Below are 27,085 nucleotides of genomic sequence, written 5' to 3' on the forward strand. Positions count from 1 at the left end.
ATATCAATATTTAACTTTACCTTTTTAAACCTCACCTAACACTTGAAGATGCTGATTTTCCTTGCTAAAACAAAAATAGAACTTGTATCAATAGAACCATAGAATAAGAACTATGAATCATAAAATTCCCTACAGTACAGGATTTTCAGCGCATTGAGTCTGCACCAACAACGATCCCACCGAGGTTCGATCCCTGTAACTCCACGTCTTTACCCTGCTAGTACCCTGACACCAGGGGGGAAATTTAGCATGGCCAATCAACCTAACCTCCACATCTTTGGAGTATGGGAGGAAACCAGAGCACCCAGAGGATACCCATGCAGACACGGGGAGAATGTACAAACTCCACAGAGACAGTCACCCAAGGCTGGAATTGAACCCAGATACCTGGCGCTGCGAGGCAGCAATGCTAACCATTATGCCACCATGCAACCCATAATGGTTAGCTCAGTCAATATTATTTCTTAACTGGAAAGAAAAATAGAAAACATTATTTATTTCCTTTAAATTTTCATCATAATTAAATTTCGTTAAATTTTTAAATCACACATTGAACATTTGATGACTTAAACAAAAACACTGCTTTCGCAAAACATTTGAGTAATGACTGCCTGAACAGTAGCACTTCACATCTACTGAAATGTGATTCTTGTACAATGGTATTTCACATTGATGTGGAGATGCTGGCGTTGGACTGGGGTAAACACAGTAAAAAGTCAATGGGACGGGCAATCGGGACCCTGTGCGAGGACCTCTCTGGATATGTCAAGGGCATCCTGAAACCCATGATACAAAGAACCCCCAGCTTTTGTCGCGACACTACGGACTTCCTCCAGAAACTCAGCACACATGGAGCAGTTGAACCAGGAGCACTCCTCGTCACAATGGATGTCTCAGCACTCTACACCAGCATCCCCCACGACGATGGCATTGCTGTAACTGCCTCCGTACTCGACACCGACAACTGCCAATCTCCAGATGCAATTTTACAACTCATCCGCTTCATCCCGGACCACAATTTCTTCACCTTCAACGACCAGTTCTTCATCCAGACACACAGAACAGCCATGGGGGCCAAATTCGCACCTCAATATGCCAACATCTTCATGCACAGGTTCAAACAAGACCTTTTCACCGCACAGGACCTTCAACCGATGCTATACATTAGACACATCGATGACAATTTCTTCCTTTGGACTCATGGTGAACAATCACTGAAACCACTATAAGATGACATCAAATTCCATCCCGCCATCAGGCTCACCATGGACTACTCTCCGGAATCGGTTGTATTCTTGGACACACGCATCTCCATCACAGACGGTCACCTCAACACTTCACTGTACCGCAAGCCCACGGATAACCTCACGATGCTCCACTTCGCCAGCTTCCACCCTAAACACGTTAAAGAAGCCATCCCCTACGGACATGCCCTCCATATACACACGATCTGCTCAGTTGAGGAGCTTCACAACAGACACCTCCAGACGCCCTCATAAGAACAGGATACGGCGCTCGACTCATCGATCAACAGTTCCGACGTGCCACAGCGAAAAACTGCACCGACCTCCTCAGAAGACCAAACACGGGACACGGCAAACAGACTACCCTTCGTCGCCCAGTACTTCCCCGGAGCGGAGAAGCTATGACATCTTCTCTGGAGCCTTCAACATGTCATTGATGAAGACGAACATCTCGCCAAGGCCATCCCCACACCCCCACTTCTTGCCTTCAAACAACCGCACAACCTCAAACAGATCATGGTCCGCAGCAAACCACCCAGCCTTCAGGAGAACAGTGACCACGATGCTACACAACCCTGCCACAGCAACCTCTGCAAGGCATGCCGGATCATCGACATGGATGCCATCATCTCACGTGAGAACACCATACACCAGGTACACAATACATACTCTTGCATCTCGGCCAACGTTGTCTACCTGATGCACTGCAGGAAAGGATGTCCCAAGACATGGTACATTGGGGAGACCATGCAGACGCTACGACAACGGATGAATGAACACTGCTCGACAATCACCAGGCAAGAGTGTTCTCTTCCTGTTGGGGAAGACTTCAGCGGTCACGGGCATGCAGCCTCTGATCTTCGGGTAAGCGTTCTCCAAGGCGGCCTTCACGACACACGACAACGCAGAGTCGCTGAGCAGAGACTGATAGCCAAGTTCTGCACAGGAGGACGGCCTCAACTGGGATCTTGGGTTCATGTCACACTATCTGTACCCCCACAGCTTGTCTGGACTTGCAAAATCTCACTAACTGTCCTGTCTGGAGACAATACACATCTCTTTAACCTGTGCTTAACCCTCTCTCCACTCACATTGTCTATACCTTTAAGACTTGATTACCTGTAAAGACTCGCATTCCAACCATTATTTTGTAAATTAAGTTCATGTCTTTATATGCCCTGTTTGTGAACAGAACTCCCATTCACCTGACGAAGGGGCAGCGCTCCGAAAGCTAGTGGCTTGTGCTACCAAATAAACCTGTTGGACTTTAACCTGGTGTTGTGAGATTTCACATTGAAACAGGGTTGCTAAAGGTGAATATACCAGGAATGCTAGACTAGACCGTGTTGAGTTTCAATATTTGTCCCTCAACATCACTCAAAACAAATCATCTGGTCAGTCTTGCACAACTCAATGCCACATTTCCTTACATTGGCTGCCCTTTAAAAATTACTTTATTCGCTGTGAAGTGCTTTGTGATAGAGGTTGTAAAAGTTGTCTTATAATTGCAAGCCCATTCCCACCCTTTCCTTTGAAAGGAGTGCTATACTTTTAAAAGGATTCTGTTTTCATGAAATTGTCCTTCACAAAACAGCTGTTGGTAATGAAGAGTTGGGCACCATTGTCCGTCATAACAGAATGCACATGGAATTCAATAATGCATTACGTTGGGACGGCACGGTGGCACAGTGGTTAGCACCACTGCCTCATAACATCAGGGACCTGGGTTCAATTCCCAGCTTGGGTCACTGTGCAGAGTCTGCATGTTCTCCCCGTGCCTGCATGGGTTTCCTCCGAGTGCTCTAATTTCCTCCTACATTCCGAAAGACATGCTGGTTAGGTGCATGGGCTATGCTGAATTCTCCCTCCGTGTACCTGAACAGGCGCCGGAGTGTGGTGACTCGGGGATTTTCACAGTAACTTCATTGCAGTGTAAACCTAAGCCTACTGGTGACTAATAAATTAAGTTTAACCTTAACTCTGCATCTGTGTTTGCAAGTAAGCAAAAGAACGACTTGCACGATAGCACTGCTCTGTTAAAACAAAACCTGAAGCAATCATTTAATTTAATGTTGGAAAAAAGTCACCTTTAGGAAATTGAGCATTGAGCAAAGACGAGCCTGCTACTCCTCTGTTTGGCACTGTAATATATATTTTACATGTAATAGGTATCTTCAGTGTTAAAGACGTCACTAACAGATTTTCCAAAATAATGCTTTAAACCAAAAACCAAGAGGAACTTTTGTGATCACTATTCCCTATGTTGTCTAAGCTTATGTTCCTTAAAATTATGAGGGGTAGGGGAAGCAATTTGGATTCTCAAATAACACAAAATGCTTTCCAATTTTTATTTAATCATCAGTTTCGGAGACATGAGCATGGAAGGTGTAATAAGCACCTTGATGTGGGGAGTAACCCCATTCATAAGTTAAATGTAATTTTTGATTTTGTACAGTAGAAATGTCAGTTACTGAAAAAATACTTAGTTTGAAGCAGCACTCTTAATGATCGTATTGGTTCATTAAACTATGACAATGAAAGTTGACAGATGAAAATTGAATGCAAAATGTACAAAAAGGCATTTACAATGGAAAACGTGAGGAAGTGTAACCAAATGGTCACATCAAAAATTACATTTGTGAACAGGAAATGCATGCAAGATCTTAAATTCATATGGTGACTGGAACATGAGAAAACATTAAGGTGCTCTTGAGTAAGTGTCAGTAAATATAATTTAACAGCAAACGTAAAAAGAGATACAAAGGGAGGTGAACTAAAAGCTTGGTCAAAGAAACGGGTATGAAGGAGTTCTTAAAAGAGCGAAATGGAGAGACTTAGAATAGAATCCCGACAGTGCAGGAGGAGGCCTTCAGCCCATCTCACCCGAACCGACAACAATCCCACCCTAGCCCTATTCCCATAACACTACAGATTTACCATACTAATCCCCCCCTAGTACAAAGGGTCAATTTAGCATGGTCAATCAACCGAGCCTGCACATTTTTGGACTGTGGGAGGAAACTGGAGTACCCGGAGAAAACCCACGCAGACACGGGGAGAACGTGCAAACTCCACACAGACAGTGACCCAAGCCGGGAATCGAACCCCAGACCCTGGCACTGTGAGGCAGTAGCGCTAACCACTATACCAACGTGCTGTCCCCATCCAGAGGGATGTGAGGGAGGGAATTCCAGAGCTTGGGATTTGGCAGCTGAAGGCATAGCCATGAATAGTGGAGCAAAGACAATCAAGGCTGTGAAAGGTGTCAGGTTTAAAGGAGTACAGATATCTCAGAGGGTTGCAGGGCTGGGGGAAGTACAGAGGGTCAAGGTCATATGGAGGGATTTGAAACATTCAAAGCATTGCCAGGTTAGTGAGCATGAGGATTGGGGGTTGAGACTTGGCAGAGTTTTGAATGATCTAATGTTTAAAAGGAGGTGAAGGCCAGTCACAAGAGCACTGGAATCATTAAGTTTTGAGATGTGTCATTTAATTATCTAATAGATCTTCTCTGATATTCAGTATGTCAGTTAATACCCTAAAAGCAATATGTTATCTTCATGTTGCTATTTTCCTGCCGGACATCTTTTGCTCTGTAACACTTTTATACGATTCTCTCGCCCTAATACTTTGTTCGGCTTCTCTGGCTGTCTTCTGTTTTTATCTTTTCTTTCAGGAGGGATGCGAGGGCCAGATTTGCAGGGAAGGAGACCTGTGGTTTGCATTTTGCAGTTGGGATTGTGTACTGAAGTTTATACAACATAAAATAAAAATGACAGCATTTGGTAGCATCTGTCGTGCCTGTCATTTGTTTTGCTCACGTTGCCTCTGTTCTAACCACAAAGTTTACCTGAATAAACACTTCTGAAATTTGCCCTCTCAGATTTCGCCAAATACTTTTGAAAGGACAAATTAATGCAAAATATTCCTGCTTGAATGCTTCTGTTGCAACACAGGCTCAGGCTGCACAATCTATATTCAGCGAACAGAATCATAGCTCTGGGCAGAAAAGTCCAAGCTCAGGTCCTTGGGAGAAGGTGTGACTTTAAAAGACACAAGGGACAATTCAATGGCTAGTTAGGACTTGCTATTGTGAAACATGGTTTTGTTTACGATGGTATTAAAGCTTCATTCTGAACATTAGAAATTCAGCTGAGTAAAATAAAACACTTTTTTTCCATCAAACCTTTTGAGTGATTCAGAAGGAGAAGATGATACAGCAACATGTACTGACACGTCAGGGAGTCATGAGAGGCAACATTAACAAGTCATAAAATTGACATTCAACTTCATAAGAGACTGCTAACTTCTGGTGTCACAAGGAAACGTAATAGTAAGGGGAAATATTGAAATGTCCATGGGAATTGTTTATGTAGCACTTTCAACAGAGGACATAACCTATTTCAGAATCTTTAATGATAGATAGATCTTGATGACAAGGCATTCACTCATGCTTAATTGAAGCTCTCATATAATGTTACAAGTTATGTGCTTAAAAATGAATGATCCAAAAGATCCAATGATCCCAGGAGTAGTTACAGTTGGGGAAAAAGAGGTTCAGTAAAATTGCAAGTAAGACACGGCACGGTAGCACAGTGGTTAGCACTGCCGCTTCACAGCTCCAGGGATCTAGATTCGATTCCCGGCTTGGGTCACTGTCTGTGTGGAGTTTGCACATTTTCCTCGTGTCCGCATGGGTTTCCTCCCACAGTCCAAAGATGTGCGGGTTAAGTTGATTGGCCATGATAAAATTGCCCCTTAGTGTCCTGAGATGCGTAGGTTAGTGGGTAAAATATATGGGGGTAGGGTCTGGGTGGGATTGTGGTCGGTGCAGACTCGATGGGCCAAATGGCCTCTTTCTGTACTGTAGGGTTTCTATGATTTCTATGAAAACCAAATTACTGACATTCCTTCAGGTATTTTGAGAATCAAATTTCTCTTCATATTCAAAATAAGATAATTAAGGAACAGAAGTGCCAAATACAAATGAAAAGGTTTTATTTCCGTTATTCATGGGGTTTTGCTGGCAATTATTGCCCACCCCTAGTTGCTTTTAAGGTGGTAGTGGTTCACTTCTTGAACCACAACAGTCAATGTTTTATTGTCACATTGTATTGGTATACAGTGAAAAGTATTGCTTTTTGCGTGCTGTACAAACAAAACATACTGTTCATAGAGTATGCAGGGAAGGAGGAAAGGAGAAAGTGCAGAATATCATTTTACAGTCATAGCCAGGGTGTAGAGAAAGATCAATTAACTTAATATAAGTGATGGAAACACTCCTATAATGCTGTTTTGGCAGGCAGTTCCAGGATTTTCACCAAGTGGCAATGCAAAAATCGATTCTCAGACAAGTCATCTTCACCCCAAAGAATTCCTGTGGCTGAAGTTATTGGCCTCCCAACAACGAAAACAATTAAAAGCAACACCATCCTGTTGGGGGAAAATTGCCACCGGAGTCAGACTGGAGGTTCAACAATACAGTTTTATTTAACGAAGCTTCGTGGAGAAAAGGCACTGACACTCCGCAGTGCTTTAGGCAGCTACCTTCTCTCAATGATACAATAGGAGTGGTTCATTTTTATACTTTTCAGACAATGGATAGTCCGGACATTAGCTTTTTAACAAATCGTTACAGTTGAGTAGGATCGATAGTCAACACATCGTTACAGCCAGACATATACAGACATTGGCTTTTAACATTGCATTGTTTCATAGAAAGGATACGTTTCCTCTTTCAATGGTTTATCAATGACTTAGTTTCGGTCTATACATACAGTAATTGGTTTTCCTGCATTTATGTATTCCTGTTCCCATTTGTGTCTAATCTCTTTATCAGACCCTACTGTCCTTATCTTAAAGTGCCTCAAGCCCTGGCTGGCTTCCTGCAGTATCTGATTCCTGCATGTTTAACTTTAAATAACTGTCTGTCCTGCATGTTTTAATTTCAAGTAGCTGTCTGCACTAAACGTCAGTGCCTGCTTAATGTCTCTTTCCCAGGTGACTTATGTGCCAGGCAGCCATTTTATGTGTTATGTACCCATCTTTGTGTTTTTCTCCACTTCAATCCCATGTTTGATGGATGGTCCAATAAAATTTGGATCACAGCCATCCCAGCTAAACCCAAATTAAAGAAATAACACTACCAACAATTTGCATGATGAAACATATTTAAAGGAATAACTTTTTATTCTGCACGGCACAGGAGTTTTACAGAACAAAATTGAACAGCAAACCCCAGGGGTAACAGTAGGGCAGTGCTGCCTCTCAGTGCTAGGGACCAGAGTTTGATTCCGGCCTTGGGTGCCTGTGTGGAGTCTGCATGTCCTACCCATGTCTGTGTGGGATTCCCCCAGGTGCTCTGGTTTCCTCCCACACTCCAAAGATGCGCGGATTAGGTTGACTTGCCATGCTAAATTGCCCCCTAGTGTCAGGGGGACTAGCAGGGTAAACACATGTGTTGCGGCCATAGGGTGGAATTGTCAGTGCAGGCTTGATGGGCCAAATGGCCTCTTTTTGTGCTGTAGCATTCTATGATTCTACATGGGTTTTCATCAGACTCTTGAAATGAGATAGAGATGAAGTAGTTCCTGGAGGGAATCCTGAGTTTTAGTTCCTAGATAGCTGAAGACTCAATCAGTAGCAGGTTCCAGAGAAGAGAACAGAAGGTTACAGTGATAGTTGGTGGGGTGGGATGGGGTGGGGTGGGGGCGTGCGTGCGTTGGGATGGGAGATAGCATCTTAGGTGTAGCCCTTTCGTGGGATGATGCTAACCAAACGCCTGTACCTACTATTACACTTTTTCCCTCCCAGGTGTTTTTTTTGGGTGGGGGTGGTGGTGTCATCAACTTCCACTATTATTTCCTCTTTCACATTTCAAAGCTTGTATCTTTCAGAAATATCCTTGCTAGCCAATATGCATCACTTGTATAAGTTCTGCCAACACAAAACAGCGTGGACACTTGAAATCTGAAATCAAAACAGGGAATTACGCAAGCAGAGAAGTAAAGGAGCTCTTAGTTGCAAAGGCATACAAAAATAGAATTACCTAAAAAGAATAGATGGTCTGAAAACTCTCACGAGTAGAATAGCCTTATGCCCGGGAGTTGGGTCACTGAAATAAACTAGACGTCTAAATTGTTAGAAATAAAGTGCTATGAACTGTTGCATTATTGCATGTTTAAACTGTTATATCTTAGTCTCTCTTATCCATTTAGGAAAACCCGCATCATGAAATTAATATGCCAGGGGTACAGAAACAAATGTTTTAATTTAAGACAAAAATTAATAGATTTGTTAACATTCTTCCACAGAAATTTTATTTTTGCCAATGGTTAAGCCCTTTCGACCCCCAGTGAGTAACCACTGGAAAAAATGTCTCCCCAGCCTCTTGCAGTCAGGCTAACAAAACATCTGGGAGGGAAAAAGTGCAATAGTAAGTACAGGCATTTGGTTAGCATCGTCCCACGAAAGGGCTACACCCAAGATGCTATCTCCCATCCCAACGCACTGAGGGTCATTTTTGTTTTGAAGTTGCCTTATTGATATGCCCTTTCATCCACTGAGTCAATTTGTTAAATCGCTAAAAATATTGTCCATGAAAGGAGTTCTCCTTTCAGTCCTGTGGTCCTAGAAAAATAAACAAGAAGCCCATAACTTCTCCCCAACCCCACCTCTCTCAGGCTCCATTCCATACGCTGCTGTATGAGGCAGAGTTGGGTCAATATGCTGGCATGGGGATTCAAGATGTGGAGATGCCGGCGTTGGACTGGGGTGAACACAGTAAGAGTTTTAACAACACTAGGTTAAAGTCCAACAGGTTTATTTGGTAGCAAATACCATAAGCTTTCAGAGCGCTGCTCCTTCGTCAGATGGAGCGGAAATCTGCTCTCAAACAGGGCACAGAGACACAAAATCAAGTTACAGAATACTGATTAGAATGCGAATCTCTACAGCCAACCAGGTCTTAAAGATACAGACAATGTGAGTGGAGGGAGCATTAAGCACAGGTTAAAGAGATGTGTATTGTCTCCAGACGGGACAGCCAATGAGATTCTGCAAGTCCAGGAGGCAAGCTGTGGGGGTGACTGATAATGTGACATAAATCCAACATCCCGGTTTAGGCCGTCCTCATGTGTGCGGAACTTGGCTATCAGCTTCTGCTCAGCGACTCTGTGCTGTCGTGTGTCGTGAAGGCCGCCTTGGAGAACGCTTACCCGAAGATCTGAGGCTGAATGCCCGTGACTGCTTAAGTGCTCCCCCACAGGAAGAGAACAGTCTTGCCTGGTGATTGTCGAGCGGTGTTCATTCATCCGTTGTCCACCGCTCGACAATCACCAGGCAAGACTGTTCTCTTCCTGTGGGGGAGCACTTCAGCGGTCACAGGCATTGAGCCTCTGATCTTCGGGTCAGCGTTCTCCAAGGCGGCCTTCACGACACACGACAGCGCAGAGTCGCTGAGCAGAAACTGATAGCCAAGTTGCGCACACATGAGGACGGCCTAAACCGGGATGTTGGATTTATGTCACATTATCAGTAACCCCCACAGCTTGCCTCCTGGACTTGCCGGCTGTCCCGTCTGGAGACAGTACACATCTCTTTAACCTGTGCTTAATGCTCCCTCCACTCACATTGTCTGTATCTTTAAGACCTGGTTGGCTGTAGAGATTCGCATTCTAATCAGTATTCTGTAACTTGATTTCGTGTCTCTGTATGCCCTGTTTGAGAGCAGATTTCCACTCCATCTGACGAAGGAGCAGTGCTCCAAAAATTAATGGTATTTGCTACCAAATAAACCTGTTGGACTTTAACCTGTTGTTAAAACTCTTACTCTGAGGATTCAAACCAGGATTAAATGCTTCTTGACCTGTGCCTGTTTATTTTTAGGTAATTCTGTTTTCTTATGTCTTTGCAACTAAGAGCTCCTCCACTTGTGTACTTCTGTCATTTCCTGTTTTGATTTGAGATTTCCAGCATCCGCGCTAGTTTGTGTTGACAGAACTTATGCAACTGATGTATTTTGGTAGACAAGGATTTTTTTTTAAAGACACAAGCTTTGAAGTCTGGAATGGGTGAGGGAGGGGGCGGGGAGGAGTAGTAGTACTGGAAATAGACAGCAGGTCCCCTCAACATCTGAAGAAAAAAGTGCAATAGTCGGTGCAGGTGCAGACATTCGGTTAGGACTGTCCCACAAGAAGACCACACTGCACCTAAAGTATTGTATGTAAAATATTTAAGTTGCTATTCATTGAACAAAGAAAATTACAGCACAGGAACAGGCCCTTCAGCCCTCCAAGCCTGCACCGACCATGCTGCCCAACTGAACTAAAGCCCCAGGGACTATATCCCCCTTTTCCCACCCTATTCATGTGCTTGTCAAGACACCCCTTGAAAGTCACTATCGTATCTGCTTCCACTACCTCCCCCGGCAGCAAATTCCAGGCACCCACCACCCTATGAAAAAAAACTTACCTCATACATCTCCTTTAAACCTTGCCCCTCGCACCTTAAACCTATGCCCCCGAGTAATTGATTCTTACACCATGGGAAAAGACTTCTGATTATCCATTCTGTCCATGCCCCTCAATCTTGTAGACTTTTATCAGGTCTCCCCTCAACCTCCATCGTCCCAGTGAGAACAAACCAAGTTAGAACATAGAACATAGAACAGTACAGCACAGAACAGGCCCTTCGGCCCACGATGTTGTGCCGAGCTTTATCTGAAACCAAAATCAAGCTATCCCACTCCCTATCATCCTGGTGTGCTCCATGTGCCTATCCAATAACCGCTTAAATGTTCCTAAGGTGTCTGACTCCACTATCACTGCAGGCAGTCCATTCCACACCCCAACCACTCTCTGCATAAAGAACCTACCTCTGATATCCTTCCTATATCTCCCACCATGAACCCTATAGTTATGCCCCCTTGTAATAGCTCCATCCACCCGAGGAAATTGTCTTTGAACGTTCACTCTATCTATCCCCTTCATCATTTTATAAACCTCTATTAAGTCTCCCCTCATCCTCCTCCTCCGCTCCAGAGAGAACAGCCCTAGCTCCCTCAACCTTTCCTCATAAGACCTACTCATAAGTTTCTCCAACTTCTCCTCATAGCTAATGCCTTCCATGCCAGGCATCATCCTGGTAAATCTTTTCTGCACTCTCTCCAAAGCCTTCACATCCTCTGGTAGTGTGGCGACCAGAATTGAACACTATATTCCAAATGCAGCCTAACTAAGGTTCCATAAAGCTGCAACATGACTTGCCAATTTTTAAATTCAATGCCCCAGCCCCGTATGCCTTCTTGACTACCTTTTCCACCTATGTTGCCACTTTCAGTGACCTGTGTACCTGTACACCCAGGTCCCTCTACCTATCAATACTCTTAAGGGTTCTGTCATTTACTGTATATTTCCTATCTGTACTTGACCTTCCAAAATGCCTTACCGCACATTTGTCCAGATTAAACTCCATCTGCCATATCTCCACCCAAGTCTCCAACTGATCTACATCCTGCTGTACCCTCTGATGGTCCTCATCGCTATCCGAGATCCATCAGCCTTTGTGTCGTCTGCAAACTTACTAATTGAACTTAACGTTTTGCTCTGATGCATTGAATTTCAATTGAATGCTGCAAAGCTCTCGAGTGAGACCGTAACAATAGTAAGGGTACATTTTCCTTTGAACATGGGCAAGTCACTGGGTCACATTTTAACCTCCCCTGATGGGCTAAGTTTGCATACCTCTCAGGCCTCTCATTAATTCCACCCGAGATCAACAGGCTCTGTGCACACCGGCAGCCCCACTAACCCGATAAGATGCTATTTATTGAACTCAGCATTTTGTTCTGATCCATTGAATGCTGCAAAGCTCTCCAGTAGGGCCATAACAATAGTAAATGCAAATTAATATGATGTTTATGAGCAATTGATTCAGCTGAAAAAATGTGGGACGCTGTGGAATTGTTTGTCTCATTGAAGGGTGCCACATTACTGAAAAGGTTGGGAACCACTGGTGTATTGTTTTCAATGACCAATTTGTGACCAACTTAAATGGATGTGTGGAATTAGGACAGTACCAAGTTTATATTCTATTTGCAAAGAATGGTTTCAATTAAATTAAACAGAAGGATGCATTCAGCACACGTGGATAAGGGGTAAACAAGCCATTAGTCTGCTGTAAAACCGTCAGCAAAAGCCAGACACCACAAAAATGTAGGTCACAAATCAAATTGTTTTCAATCCAGCTATGAAGGCCCTGAAGGCACAGCAAGACATCACAGAGGAAAGGTTGGTCGAGTACTTAAATATCTGAAAGCAATTTTAGATTGCGAAGAGTTTTGGTGCAAGGATAGTGAGAAATAATTGGAGTCACATTAGAATCCGAGGGACTCAGCCGCAATCATTAATGTAAGAGAAGCAAACAAAATCATTATTATTCAAATTCACAAAAGGTCCATCCTTGGGCTTAGCAGAAAAGCCATTTTTCTCTGAGTTCCAATAGAGCACCAAATCTGGAAAAGAGGCATTGAAATGTTTTCTCAAGGAAATCACACGAAACACTAAGTCATCTGCCTCAACAAGTGCTGCAAGTGCTTCAACTTGCGTCTTATTATAGGGGAGAATCACAAAAGCATTGGGGGAAGTGTATTGAGATGGACAGAAAACTGGTCAGCAGAGAGGAACCAAACAGTAGGCATTAATGGGTCCTGTTCAAATTGACAGGCAGTAACTCGTGGGGTGCCAGAAGGATCAGTGCTGGGACCCCAGCTATTCACAATCTATATTAATGATTTGGATGAGGGAACAAAATGTAACATCTCAAAGCTGGCAGATGATACCAAGTTAGATGGGAGGGTGAACTGTGATGAGGATGGAGAGATCCTTCAGCATGATCTGAACAGGTCAGATGAGTGGGCAAATCAATGGCAGATGCAGTATAATTTGGATAAATGAGAGGTTATTCACTTTGGAAGCAAAAACAAGGCAGCAGATTACTACCTGAACAGCTGTAAATTGGGAGAGGGGAGAGTGCAGGGGAACCTAGGTGTCCTTGCGCACCAGTCGCTGAAGGTAAGCATGCAAGGATCTGGGGGTCCTTGTGCATGAGATGCAAAAACCCAGTCTGCAGGTGCAACAGGTGATCAAGGCGGCAAATGGGATGTTGGCCTATATCGCAAGGGGGATAGAATATAAAAGCAGAGATGTCTTGCTGCATCTGTACAGGGCATTGGTAAGGCCGCAGCTGGAATACTGTGTGCAGTATTGGTCCCCTTATTTGCGGAAGGATACATTGGCCTTGGAGGGAGTGCAGAGAAGGTTCACCAGGTTGATACCAGAGATGAGGGGTGTTGATTATGAGGGGAGACTGAGCAGATTGGGTTTGTACTCGTTGGAATTTAGAAGGCTGAGGGGGGATCTTATAGAGACCTATAAGATAATGAAGGGGCTGGATAGGGTAGAGGTGGAGAGATTCTTTCCACTTAGAAAGGAAACTAGAACGAGAGGGCACAGCCTCAAAAAAAGGGGGGTCAGTTTAGGACAGAGTTGAGGAGGAACTTCTTCTCTCAGAGGGTGGTGAATCTCTGGAATTCTCTGTCCACTGAAGTGGTGGAGGCTACCTCGTTGAATATGTTTAAATCACGGATAGATGGATTCCTGATCGGTACGGGAATTAGGGGTTATGGGGATCAGGCGGGTAAGTGGAACTGATCCACTTAAGATCAGCCATGATCTTATTGAATGGCGGGGCAGGCTCGAGGGGCTAGATGGCCTATTCCTGCTCCTATTTCTTATGTTCTTATGCAGGTGCAGCAGGCAGCAAAGGCGGAAAATGGTATAGAACAGAGAACAGTACAGCACAGTACATGATGTTGCGCTGAGCTTTGTCCGAAACCAAGATCAAGCTATCCCACTCCCTATCATTCTGGTGTGCTCCATGTGCCTATCTAATAACCACTTGAAAGTTCCTAAAGTGTCTGACTCCACTATCACAGCAGGCAGTCTATTCCACACCCCAACCACTCTCTGAGTAAAGAACCTACCTCGGACATCCCTCCTATATCTCACCATGAACCTTATAGTTATGCCCCCCAGTAACAGCTACATCCACCAGAGGAAACAGTCTCTGAACGTCCACTCTATCTATCACCCTCATCATCTTATAAACCTCTATTAAGTCACCTCTCATCCTCCTCCGCTCTAAAGAGAAAAGCCCTAGCTCCCTCAACCTTTCCTCATAAGACCTACCCTCCAAACCAGGCAGCATCCTGGTAAATCTCCTTTGCACTCTTTCCAATGCTTCCACATCCTTATAGTGAGGTGACCAGAACTGCACACAATATTCCAAATGTGGTCTCACCAAGGTCCTGTACAGTTGCAGCATAACCCCACGGCTCTTAAACTCAAATCCCCTGTTAATAAACACTAACACAGTATAGGCGTTCTTCACTGCTCTATCCACTTGAGTGGCAACCTTCAGAGATCTGTGGATATGAACCCCAAGATCTCTCTGTTCCTCCACATTCCTCAGAACCCTGCCGTTGACCCTGTAATCCGCATTCAAATTTGTCCTACCAAGATGAATCGCCTCGCACTTATCAGGATTAAACTCCATCTACCATTTCCATGGTCATAAATCCTATCCCTCAGGACCTTTTCCATTAACTTACCGACCACCGAAGAAAGACTAACCGGCCTATATTTACCAGGGTCATTCCTATTTCCTTTCTTGAACAGAGGAACAACATTCACCACTCTCCAGTCCTCTGGCACTATCCCCGAGGACAGTGAGGACCTAAAGATCAAAGCCAAAGGCTCTGCAATCTCATCCCTTGCCTCCCAAAGAATCCTAGGATACATCCCATCTGGCCCAGGGGACTTATCGACCCTCAGGTTTTTCAAAATTGCTAATACACTTTCTCTTAGAACATCTACCTCCTCCAGCCTGTATCCCACTCTCATCCTCAAAAACATGGTCCCTCTCCTTGGTGAACACTTAAGAAAAGTATGCATTCATCGCCCCTCCTATCTCTTCCGAGTCCATGCACAAGTTCCCACTACTATCCTTGACCAGCCCTAACCTCACTCTGGTCATTCTTTTATTCCTCACAAAAGAGTAAAAAGTCTTGGGGTTTTCCTTGATCCAACCCGCCAAGGACTTCTCATGCCCCCTCCTAGCTCTCCCAAACCCTTTTTTTAGCTAATTCCTTGCTACCGTGTGTTACCTCAAGTGACCGAACTGAACCTTGTTTTCTCATCCTTACATACGCTTCCTTTTTCCTCTTGACAAGACATTCAACCTCTTTTGAGAACCATGGTTCCCTCACTCGGCCATTTCCTCCCTGCCTGACGGGGACATACCTATCAAGGACAAGCTCCACTTTTCATTTGTGCCTTTCCCTGACAGTTTCTGTTCCCCATCTTATGCTCCCTAATTCTTGCCTAATCGCATCATAATTATCTCTCCCCCAATTATAAATGTTGGTCTTCATTGTGAGAGATTGAGTACAAGAGCAGGGATGTGTTGTTGCAATTATACAGGGCCTTGGTTAGGCCACACCTAGAATATTGTATGCAGTTTTGGTCTCCTTTACTGAGGAAGGACATTCTTACTCTCGGGGGAGCGCAGCCAAGGTTTACCAGGCTGATTACGGGGATGGCGGTACTGACGTATAAGGAGAGATTGACTCGGTTAGGATGGTTTTCGCTGAAGTTCAGACGAATGAGGGGAGAACCAGGGGAGAGTTATAAAATTTTAACAGGATTAGACAGACAGAGTAGATGCAGGGAGGATGTTCCCGATGGTGGGGGAGTCCAGAACCAGGGGTCATAGGCTGAAGATTCGGGTTAGACCATTTAGGATGGGGATGAGGAGACATTTCTCCACCCACAAAGCGGTGAGCCTGTGGAATTCATTACCACCAGAAGTAGTTGATGTCAAAACATTGCATATATTCAAGGGGAGGTTAGAGATAGCACTTGGGGTGAACGAGATCAAAGGCTATGGGGAAAAAGCAGGATGAGGCTATTGAGTTGAACGATCAACCATGATCGTGATGAAAGGTGGAGCAGGCTCAAGGGGCCAAATGGCCTCCTCCTGCTTCTATCTTCTATGTTTCTATGTAATCACAGAATACGACAGTGCAGAAAGACTCTGCACCAACACATGAAAGGTCCTGACTGCCCATCTAATCCCACTTGCCAGCACTTGGCCCATAGCCTTGACTGTTATGGCCAGGTACTCATCCAGGTACTTTTTCAAGGATGTGAGGCATCCCACCACCACCACCATCCCAGGCAGTGCATTCCAGACCATCACCACCCTCTGAGTAAAAAAGAATTTCCTCAAATCCCCCCAAACCTCTCACCCCTCACTTTTAACTTGTGTCTCCTCATAACAGACCCTGCAATGAAGGGGAACAGCTGCTCCCTATCCACCCTGTCCATGCTCCTCAATCTTGAACATCTCAATCATGTCACCCCTCAGTCTTCTCTGCTCCAGAAAAAAACAACTCAAGCCTATCCGACCTCTCCTTATAAATGTTGCATCCCAGGCAGCATCCTGGTGAGTCTCCTCTGCACCCCATTCAGTGCGATCACATCCTTCCTATAATGTGGCGACCAGAACTGCACACAGTACTCCAGCTGTGACCTCAAAGTTCCATACAACTCCATCATGACCTCTCTGCTTTTGTAATCTATACCTCAATTGATAAAGACGAGTGTGCCATATGCCTTTTTCATCACCCTATTAAGCTGCCTTTCCGCCTTCAAGATCTATGGACAAAAATGCCACGGTCCCTTTGTTCTTCGGAACTTTCCAGTGTCAGACCTTTCAGAGTATACTTGCTTGTCAAATTACTCTTTCCAAAGTGCATCACCTCTCACTTTTCAGGGCTAAATTCCATCCGTCACTTATCTGCCCATTTGACCATCTCGTCTATATCTTTCTGTAATCCAAGACACTCAACCTCACTGTTAACCCGGTCAATCTGTGTGTCAGAAAGGAAAGAGGGCTAGGCTGCTTCCAACTCTGGGCCACCCGAAGCTTGCCACAAATCTGAGGTAAAAGTCTTGCACATTCACTCAAAAAGTATTAATGGGAGCTTGCTCCAGGTCTGACAATAGGTAATTGTGTTATCTTTTGCCATAATTCAGTCCAACTCACGGAAATTAAACACGTCATACTGGCACCATCAGAGTGATATTTTGCACCTGCTGCACTGGAGAAGTAATTCACAGAGTTAACATGCATTATTTATATGCAAGCCACAGAAGGACTGTTGCCAATACTGGATGTGAAACATGGTAATATGCATCACTGACCCCACAACGACAACCTAATTTTGAGCATAAAAACCAACACTCAAACATATCCAAATCACAATCATATTTAATTTCTCTTTTCACTAATAGAGTAAAACTGAACAACATATCTGCCCTTCGAGATTAAACTATGCACCAAACCGGATACGAAACAATCCAATGCAGCTCAGTTGAATCAACGCACGACAGAAAGTATTTGTCACAGAACACATTAATCCGGTTTGCAGGCGAAAGTTTTTTTAAGCAGGTACAATTATACCAACCTTAACATTTAAGTCAGTCTTCACCTAGAAGCATAATACTCAAAAAATTGAAACGCTTCAGAAGTGAAAACAACTCGGAGGGAATTTTAACTGCTCTTAGGCTGAATACTTTATATGCTAAAAAAAATCAAAGTTTCAAGATACTGAATCCAAAGGTTTCCATATTCGACAATACTCATTTCCCCTTTTCCCTGGTTCTATGAGTGACAGGAATTGTGAACAAAGGATAGTGGTCATCAATTTATGTGAACTGTGCAGCGTCTGATCCGAACACCACTGCAAACGAGAAAATACTGCTGTTTCAGGGAAAAAAAAAGACTGAATTTGGGAACTGGTCTCAGCAGATAAAGAGCTTTAGCTTAGACCAATATACAATAAAGGAGAAACACTGTGGTGTACACAGCTTTTCATCTTTCGTCAGTCACTTTCGTGTTGGAATGTTTAATTATTCCTGGCAGCTACTTCTAGCCAGTACGCCATTATTTATCACATTTCCATCTCATCTTCAAGGTCATGGTGCAAAACTTAACAGCTGTGGTTTGAAAAATAATAATTATCAAAAAAATTTTATGACCATTCAAAATGAACAATGGCCAAAGTTTCAGATCGCCTAAATCTACAGAATCAATGACATTTAATTAGATACGATGCTGTCGATATTCAGCAAATATTGAACATTTTCATTACTTGCAATGTAGTATCATTTTGGTTCTTTGTTATTAAAAATGTTCCGTTTCTTTCTTTGTTCGTTTAGATTGATTCGTTTACTTAATATTCCCCTGTAATAAATGACTGGATAATTTCTAAACATAGCTCGAGTTATCGCGTCCACACTAACTTTCTTATAAATACTGAAGCAAAGTAATTATTTAATATTTTTGCCAATTCACAATGGTTGCCTTTGATCTTATGCTATCCATTCCTTTGTGGCCCTATTCCTGTCCTGACTTTGCTTTTTTATACAAGTTACATGCTTGTAAAATATTTAACTTTTTTGTTTGATGATGTTTGATAATTAAATAATCCTTCATTACCCTCTTCATTGTTGACTCTCTCCTAATCTCTTTGTATTAATCCTTGCCCTGCACTCCCCTGCTGTCTATGTATTTTTGAGTATGCCACGTTCCATACCCTTGATATTTCCCTCATGTCTTTATTTATCCATGATTTCTCATTATTTTTATCCTTGGTTTTTTTTAAATGGAACACGTTTTCCCTGAACTCTGCTGAATGCCACAAGAAATGTTTCCCATTGCTCTTCGACATTATTTGCCAGATTGTTGTCCATTCCACCCCCCTCCCCCCCAAGTTCTATTCACAGGCCCTCAAAATATTTTTTTTCCAATAGATTATCCTTTGTTACTTTTATGCCCATCTCAATCATCATAATGAGTATTATGTTATGCTTACAATTGCCCAGGTGTTCCCCTACTTTTATCTCTCATCTACTCTGGTTCAACCACAGTTACAAGATCCAGCAGTGAATCCTCCCTTGTTGGGTTTCTTACATACTGGGTGAGAAAGGAATTGGGTACACATTGTTGTTTCATCCAAGGGATGTGGGTATGGCTGGCTGCGCCATCATTTATTTCCCATCCCTGATTGCCTTTGAACCAAATGGCCTGCTACGCCATTTTAGAGGACATTTGAGTCAACCACATTGTAGGAACTCTGTTCTCTTATCCACTTCACTTACTCTTTTCTAGATGAATAATTTCGAGGTCGTTGAAATCCCTTACGATTATTATCCCACGTTCATTTTAACTCATATTTCTTCCCCCATTCCATAACAAACGTAACAGATTGGAGAAAAAATTATTTTGGGGCCTGTGAATAGAACTTGAATGGACAACTGTTGACTACCCTAATAGTGGTATTTGATTCTTTGTTTTGTGTTTCCATCCACAAATCCATTATGGATTGAATGTACAATTCCATTTCAGACTGATGGCTGTTATATTTATTCTACTGACATTATCCCCATCAAGTATAATTATTCCACCTCCTTTTCCCCTTCTCCATCTTTTCTAAATATGTTAGATTCAGCAATGTTTAGTTTCCTGCCTCAACTATTCTGTTGTCATGTCTCAGTAATTCCTATAATATCTGGTGCCTTGCACTATTTTATTGCCTCCAATTCCCCTTTTATGAGGACAGTGTGTGCATTGCTGTACAGGCAATGTAACTCAACTTCGGTCGCAGTTCCTCTCCGTTTATTTTCAACTAGCTTTTTTCAATCTTGTGTTACATAACTCTTAGCTAGTCCCTATTTATCTTAAATATCTCAATCAAATCACTGCTCAGCCTCTTCAACTCAAGTATATATAAACTGAGCATAACAACTCTAAACCTTAATATGCTCAGAGTTAATCTACAATCTATACCCAAGGTCAAAATATTTCCCAATGTTCGACAATATGTGTTTAACATATTAAAATGTCCTAAGGTACATTTGACATTCAAAACACAAAGGAATATTACCGCACACTCAGTTTAGTCAAAGAGGTAGGATTTAAGAGGCATCTCAAAAGGAGAGAGTTGGATAAGTATAGGGAGGGAATCAGCAGCTGAAGGCCCAACCCCAATGGTGGAGCAATTCAAATCAGGAATGCCCAAAGGCCGATGCAGGCGAATGCAAATATGATGTAGTTAAAGCTGAAGCATGGGTTCCATCCGGTCACTCCGAGAACCATTTCAGGGTGCAGGAGGCTTGAAGTGGGACGACTGGAAAAAAAGGTTCACAAGGTACACAGCTGCTTCAGGATTACATGAAGTAAAAAGACCAGGTTAGTATCCTACTTTGTGCAGTAGGAACATGATAGCAAGGCAAAGGGTTGATGAGACTTCTCCTTATGAAAATGTCATGTAAGATTTCCAGTCTGACCTTGGGAGACGAGACAATCCCCAAACCTGTCTCAATCCTCACCACACAACAAAATAGCTAGAGTTGGAGCAGCACAGAAATGGAAGGTTGTCAGGCTAGAGAAAGTTAGAGATTGGGTGGAGCTATATTTGAAAAGTAGGAAAGGAATTTTAAAATGGAGGCATTCCTTAAATGCGAGGCAACTTAGTTCAGAAAGCACAGGGATGTTGGATAACAGAACTTGGTGCAAATTAGGGTAGGAGGTCGCAGAACTTTAGAAGGGGCCTCTACATTGGAAGAGTCAAGTTGAGAGGCAACAAAGACATGGATTGGGTTTCAACAGCAGGTGAGCTGAGGCAATGTTACAGTGAATATAAGAATGGACGCAAGAAATAGGAGTAGGCCAGTTGGCCCCCTGAGCCTGCTCCACCATCTAATACAATCATAGCTGATCGGATTGTGGTTTCACACCTTCACTTTCCTACCTTCTGCCATAATCCTCGACTCCTCAGCCGATCAATAATCAGCCTAACGCAGGCTGAAATGCTCTCTTGGATGGGGAATTCCAAAGATTAGCCATCTCCAAGAAATTAAGTTCTATTTCATCTCAGTCTTTAACGGTAGACCCCTTATTCTGAAACTGTGTCCCCAAGTTCTAGATTTCCCCATAAGAGGAAATACCCTTTCAGCATCTATGTGAAGCCCCGTCAGATTCTTATACAGGAGAGATGATTTATTTGAAACATTCTTCTGAACTCCAATGAGGATGGGCACAACCCTTTCTCCTAAGGCAATGCCTTCATCCCAGGAGTCAACCTAGTGAACCATCCTTGAACTGCCTCCAATGGAACTATATTCTTGCTTAAAGAGACCATAACTGCACACAATATTCAAGGTACAGTTTCACTAATGCCCTGTACGATTGTAACATTTACACTCCATCTCCCTCGTAAAAAAGGCAACATTCCATTTCCCTTCTATTAAAACATGGCAGAGAAGCACTATTGGCATGAATACATAATTGTAGTTCTCTGATCTAGAAGGAGAACACGCCAGGAGATCTCAGAGATGGTGTAATCATGACCACCTTCAAGAAAGGTGACAAGTCCGACTGCAGTAACGACAGAGGAATTTCCCTGTTGGCCACAGGAAAGGTAATCATAGAAACCCTACAGTACAGAAAGAGGCCATTCGGCCCATCGAGTCTGCACCGACCACAATCCCACCCAGGCCCTACCCTCATATTTACCCACTAATCCCTCTAACCTACGCATCTCAGGACACTAAGGGGCAATTTTAGCATGGCCGATCAACCTAACCCACACATCTTTGGACTGTAGGAGGAAACCGGAGCACCCGGAGGAAACCCACGCAGACACGAGGAGAATGTGCAAACTCCACACAGACAGTGACCCAAGCCGGGAATCGAACCCAGGTCCCTGGAGCTGTGAAGCAGCAGTGCTAACCATTGTGCTACCGTGCCACCCAATTGCAAGAAAAAATTGCTAGAGTTTTCCTTAATAGCCTTCCTCTGTGGCAGAAGATCTCCTTCCAGAATTGCAGTGTGGATTCTGTCCAATAAGGGGCACAACAGATATGATCTCCAACTTCAAAGCAACGATGAGAGATATAGGGAAGTACACCAACCCTTGTATATGACCTTCTTGGACCTCGGAAAGGCATTCGACACTTAACCCGGAGGAATTATGGAGTGTCCTCCCCCGTTTTGATTTTGAATGTCCCCAATTGGTTGTCACCATCCTCCACTTGCTCCACGATGACATGCAAGCCATGATCCTGACCAATGGATCCACCACAGACCTCATTCACGATCAAACTGGGGTCAAGAAAGGCTGTGTCATTACACCAACACTCATCTCAATCTTCCTTGCTGCAAAACTCAATCCCTTGCTCATCCAGTTCCCCACTGGAGTGGGGCTAAACTACAGAACAAATGGGAATCTATTCAACCTCTGTTCAGACCAAGGTCATCCCATCCTCTGTCATTGAACGACAGTATGCAGATGATGCTTGTGTCTGTGCACACTCAGGGGCCTAGCTCCAAACCATCGTCAACACCTTCACCAAGATGTACGAGAGCATGGGCTTCACACTAAACATCAGTCAGGCAAAGGTCTTCTACCAACCTGCCCCCACCCCACAGTGCTGCCCCCGGCTATAAAATCCACAAAGAAACTTTGGACAATGTGGACCACTTCCCATACCTTGGGGGCCTACGGTCAATAAGGGCAGGCATCAATTAAGAGTTCAACATCACCTTCAGGGTGTCAGCATAGCCTTCAGTCGCCTGAAGAGGAGAATGTTTGAAGACCAGGACCATAGGCCCAGCACCAAACTCATGGTCTACAGACTGTAGTGATGCCTAGCCTCCAATATGGCTCAGAGGTTTAGAGTATATACAGCAGATACCTTGAAACCCTGGGGAAGTACCACCAGTGCTGCCTCCGTAAGATTCTGCAAATCCATTGGCAGGGTCGGCACACCAATTTCAGTGTCCTTGCTTCGGCCAACATCCCAGCATTAACCATGCTCATCAGCTCTGCAGGGCGGGCCACCTCAGCATGCCTGACATCAGACTCTCATAACAAGCGCTCTACCCAGAGGTCGGACACAGCAAGCGAGTCCCAGGAGGGTAGAGGAAACACTTTGAGGGCACCCTCCAAACCTCCTTGAAAAAGTGCAACATCTCCTCCGACTCCTGGGAATCCCTGGCCCAAGGCCACCCGAAGTGGAGGGAAAGCTTCTGGGAAGAGGCTGAACACTTTGACTTTCATCGCCGAGAGCAAACTGAAGCCAAGCATTGACAACAAAAGGAGCAAGTGTCAACCCGGGCAACCCATACACCCGCTCCCCCAACCACGATCTTTCCAACCTGTGACCAAGACTGCAGATCGCTCATGGAACTCCTCAGTCACCCAAGAAATCATTTTTACTGTGGAAGCTAGTCATCCTCAATTCTGAGGAGCTGTCCAAGAAATTTTCTGACTCCATCATTTTTTGAACAGTGGTGTTCCATTTGCAGTTTTCCAATCTGCTGGGAATATTCCAGAATCTAGGGAATTTTGGAAGATTACAAACAATGCATCCACTACATCTGCAGCCACTTCACTCACTTCCTGCTGCCTTGGAAAAGCATCCAGCATAATCAACCCCACACACCCTGGACATACTCTCTTCCACCTTCTTCCATTGGGAAAGAGATACAAAAGCCTAAGGATACGTACCAACCAAGCCAAGAACAGCTTCTTCATTGTTGCCATCAGACTTTTGAATGGACCCATCATATATTAAGTTGATCTTCCTCTACATCCTGTGACTGTAACACTATATTTTGCACCCTCTCCTTTCCTCACCCCCTATGAAGTCTATGAACGGTATGTTTTGTCTGTATAGCACGCATGAAACAATACTTATCACTGTATATGAATGCATGTGACAATAATAAATCAAATCACTTCATTTAAGACCCTGGGATGAAAGCCATCAGGTCCAGGATACTTGTCCAACTTTAATCCCACCAGTTTGCCTAGTACTTTTTCACTAGTGATTATGATAGTTTTAAGTTGCTCTTCCTTTTGCCCTTCGGTTTTCTACGATTCTTGGTACCCTTCTCATATCTTCTCCTGTGAAGGCTTGTTAAAAAATAGTTGTTCTCTGTCATCTCTTGTTTCCCATTAATTTCCCAGTCTCATCCTCTAAGGCAGTGGTTCGCAAACTTTTTTCCACTGGGCCGCACTTTCGGAATAAAAATTTGCTTGCGCCACACCAAATGTTTTATTGATAAGAAATACATTCAAAAACAAAAAAACTCCTAGCAGTGCTTGATTCATAACATCGAACACAACTACTTTATATGATCATGGGACAACCAGAAAGTATAAAACAATGCTTGTTTAAACCATGTTTAAATGTTTCTTTGATTGTCCTTGAATCTTCCCGCCACACTTGCCATCCTCTCTTGTCACACCCTTTGGGAACCACTGCTCTAAGGATTTATTTTACTTTAGCCAGGTGGAAATAATCCACCTAAGTAATGGTTCAGATTTAGTTGGAAGATCATTTCGGTGTCACTTATCACGGCAGATAGTGGAATTTGAATTCAATAGAAACCTGGAACTAAAAGTCTAAACACTGACCATGAAATTATTGTCCATGTTCTAAAAACTCTTCTGGTTCAGTCATGTCCTTTAGGGAAGGAAATCTGCCATCCTTACCAGGTTGCACCTGCATTCCAGATCCATAGCAATGTGGTTGACTCTTAAATGCACTCTGAAGTGGCCTAGCAAGCCATGAATTAAAGGGTAATAGGGACAAGAAATAAATGCTAGCCTAGCTCGTAATGCCCATATCCCATTAATGAATTTTTAAAAAAACATTACAAAGAAGTCTGAGGGGAATGGAGTTGGTGGCTAGAACAAACTTTGTGACAGGGACTGAAGACAATGGCTTCAACCTTCATAATATTTACTTGAAGGAAATTTCTGTTCACCCTATGCTGGATGTCAGACAAGCAGTTAGACTGTCGTAAGGTGCTTAAAAGTGACGGCATGCTGCTACACCATAAAGACATCATTGATGTAAAAGCACCACTAACTCATAAGGGATTGTGCAAACACACTGGTCATTCATTTATTAACAAACACATGTGAACATGGATGTAAAACTTGAAGACACCAGCAGCAGCGCTGTGTGTGTGTTCTGCTCCACCAAGTGAAATGGAGGCTGGATCACATGACACACCTCCCCAAAAGATATATTACCCCTAGACAATTTAGGTTCAGCGTATACATAGTACTCCAGAAAGGATCTGGACCAAGGTTCTACAGAAAAAACACTGGTCCACTTTTGCTTTCCAACCCACTTCAGATAAAGGCATAATTCCCAATAGCCTTTTTGATTATTTTTTCTGTAGCTGTGCACTAGCTTTTAATGGTGCATGAATCAAGACAGATAAATTTTCTCACTCTCCATCTTTCCTACTCGATCAACTATTGATGACAACACAAAGAATGCTGTTGCTCTTAAATTATGAAGAACTCACACCCACCTCAAAGAGCAGATGAGATTTAACAACACCTCATCTATACCACTTCATCTGACAAGTGCAGTCCTTTCTCAGGACTGCAAAGAAGTCACAGCCTACAATTTGAACTCCAGTCTTTGAGTGATCATGAATCTGACAATAAGCATAAATATTCACATGGGTCAAGTTCTACACTTTACTCACTCTCAGAAGCAGCAAGGGAAGGACTTCACTCCTCAAAGGCACTTTTGCAAAAGGAGTAGAAAGGATGGAGAAAAGAGGGGAAATTTGTAACATTTTACCAGACCTATTTTCTGCTGCAAGTGATGGTAGATAGCGAATGTACATGCCCAAATTTTGACAAATGTAGGACACGGTGATCTGGTTACATTTTTCATAAGATGATATTATCCAAATGGCAGCACTTGGCAGACACCCAGAAGTGTGTGGACGGATGGAATTCCAAGCATGATAACAATATACCCCAAAAAATTTAAAGTGATAATAAACTGGTTGTTCTACAATAGTAGAATTTGCTAATTCAAATCCTTTGCACTCCTGTTGACCTGGTCTTCTGCAGCATCACCAGTCTTTCTACCCTTAACCCCACCAACATAAATACAGGTGGGAATACCATAAAAAGGTCAACATGGAATTTAAATTAGGTTGACCACAGTAAACAACTTCATGCAAGCACAGACATTTGTAAAGTTCAAACTCAAGACAAGCCACCGTTTGTCAGAAAGTATCAGCCCTCAGTTTCCCCCAACACATTTTTGGGGACACTGCCATAATGCATCTTTCTCATCCTATCTCATTCCTCCTCACTATCAAAATACTCTTCAATGTTTGCACAGGTTGCCCTGAAATTTAACTACCATCCTTCTGCTGGATCAATTAATTAAAAACAAATTATTTTCGGTCACATCACAAGGTGCTAAATGCCACTTTAGAAACTATACAAATTCATTTAAAACATATTCAAGATAACCTTCTCCACCACTAAGATTAATTATGCTATTAATTATAAAATGTCTTGTAATTGAAACTAAAATTCCATTTTAGTTCCTTTGCCTACTTTCTCCACAGAAAGGCAATTCAGATGTTCACAAAGAAAAGATGACAAGGTCATTCAAGCAATTGCTTTTCAATGAGTTGCAATCCTTCAACTGAGTAGCTTAATCTTGGCAACAGCTCCATAAAAATGCTTGCATTTCAATCTCCTTTTGACAATATGTTGCAAAGAAAATTGGTGCTCTTTAGACTTACTTTAGCATTACAACGATAGGCATTATCCAATCCTCCTTTATTGCATGCTTAAATACTTCCTTAAAAGCATAATTGTG

The 27,085-nt window shown here is 43.2% G+C and overlaps 1 protein-coding gene across 6 annotated transcripts in view; it reads right to left on the reverse strand.

The window, feature by feature from the left end:
- The window catches only part of ptprk (protein tyrosine phosphatase receptor type K), a 607,729-nt gene that overhangs the window by 468,023 nt on the left and 112,621 nt on the right, over positions 1-27,085 (reverse strand). The window lies entirely within an intron of this gene.

Source organism: Mustelus asterias, chromosome 5 (genome assembly GCF_964213995.1).
Source record: "Mustelus asterias chromosome 5, sMusAst1.hap1.1, whole genome shotgun sequence".
NCBI lineage: Eukaryota > Metazoa > Chordata > Chondrichthyes > Carcharhiniformes > Triakidae > Mustelus > Mustelus asterias.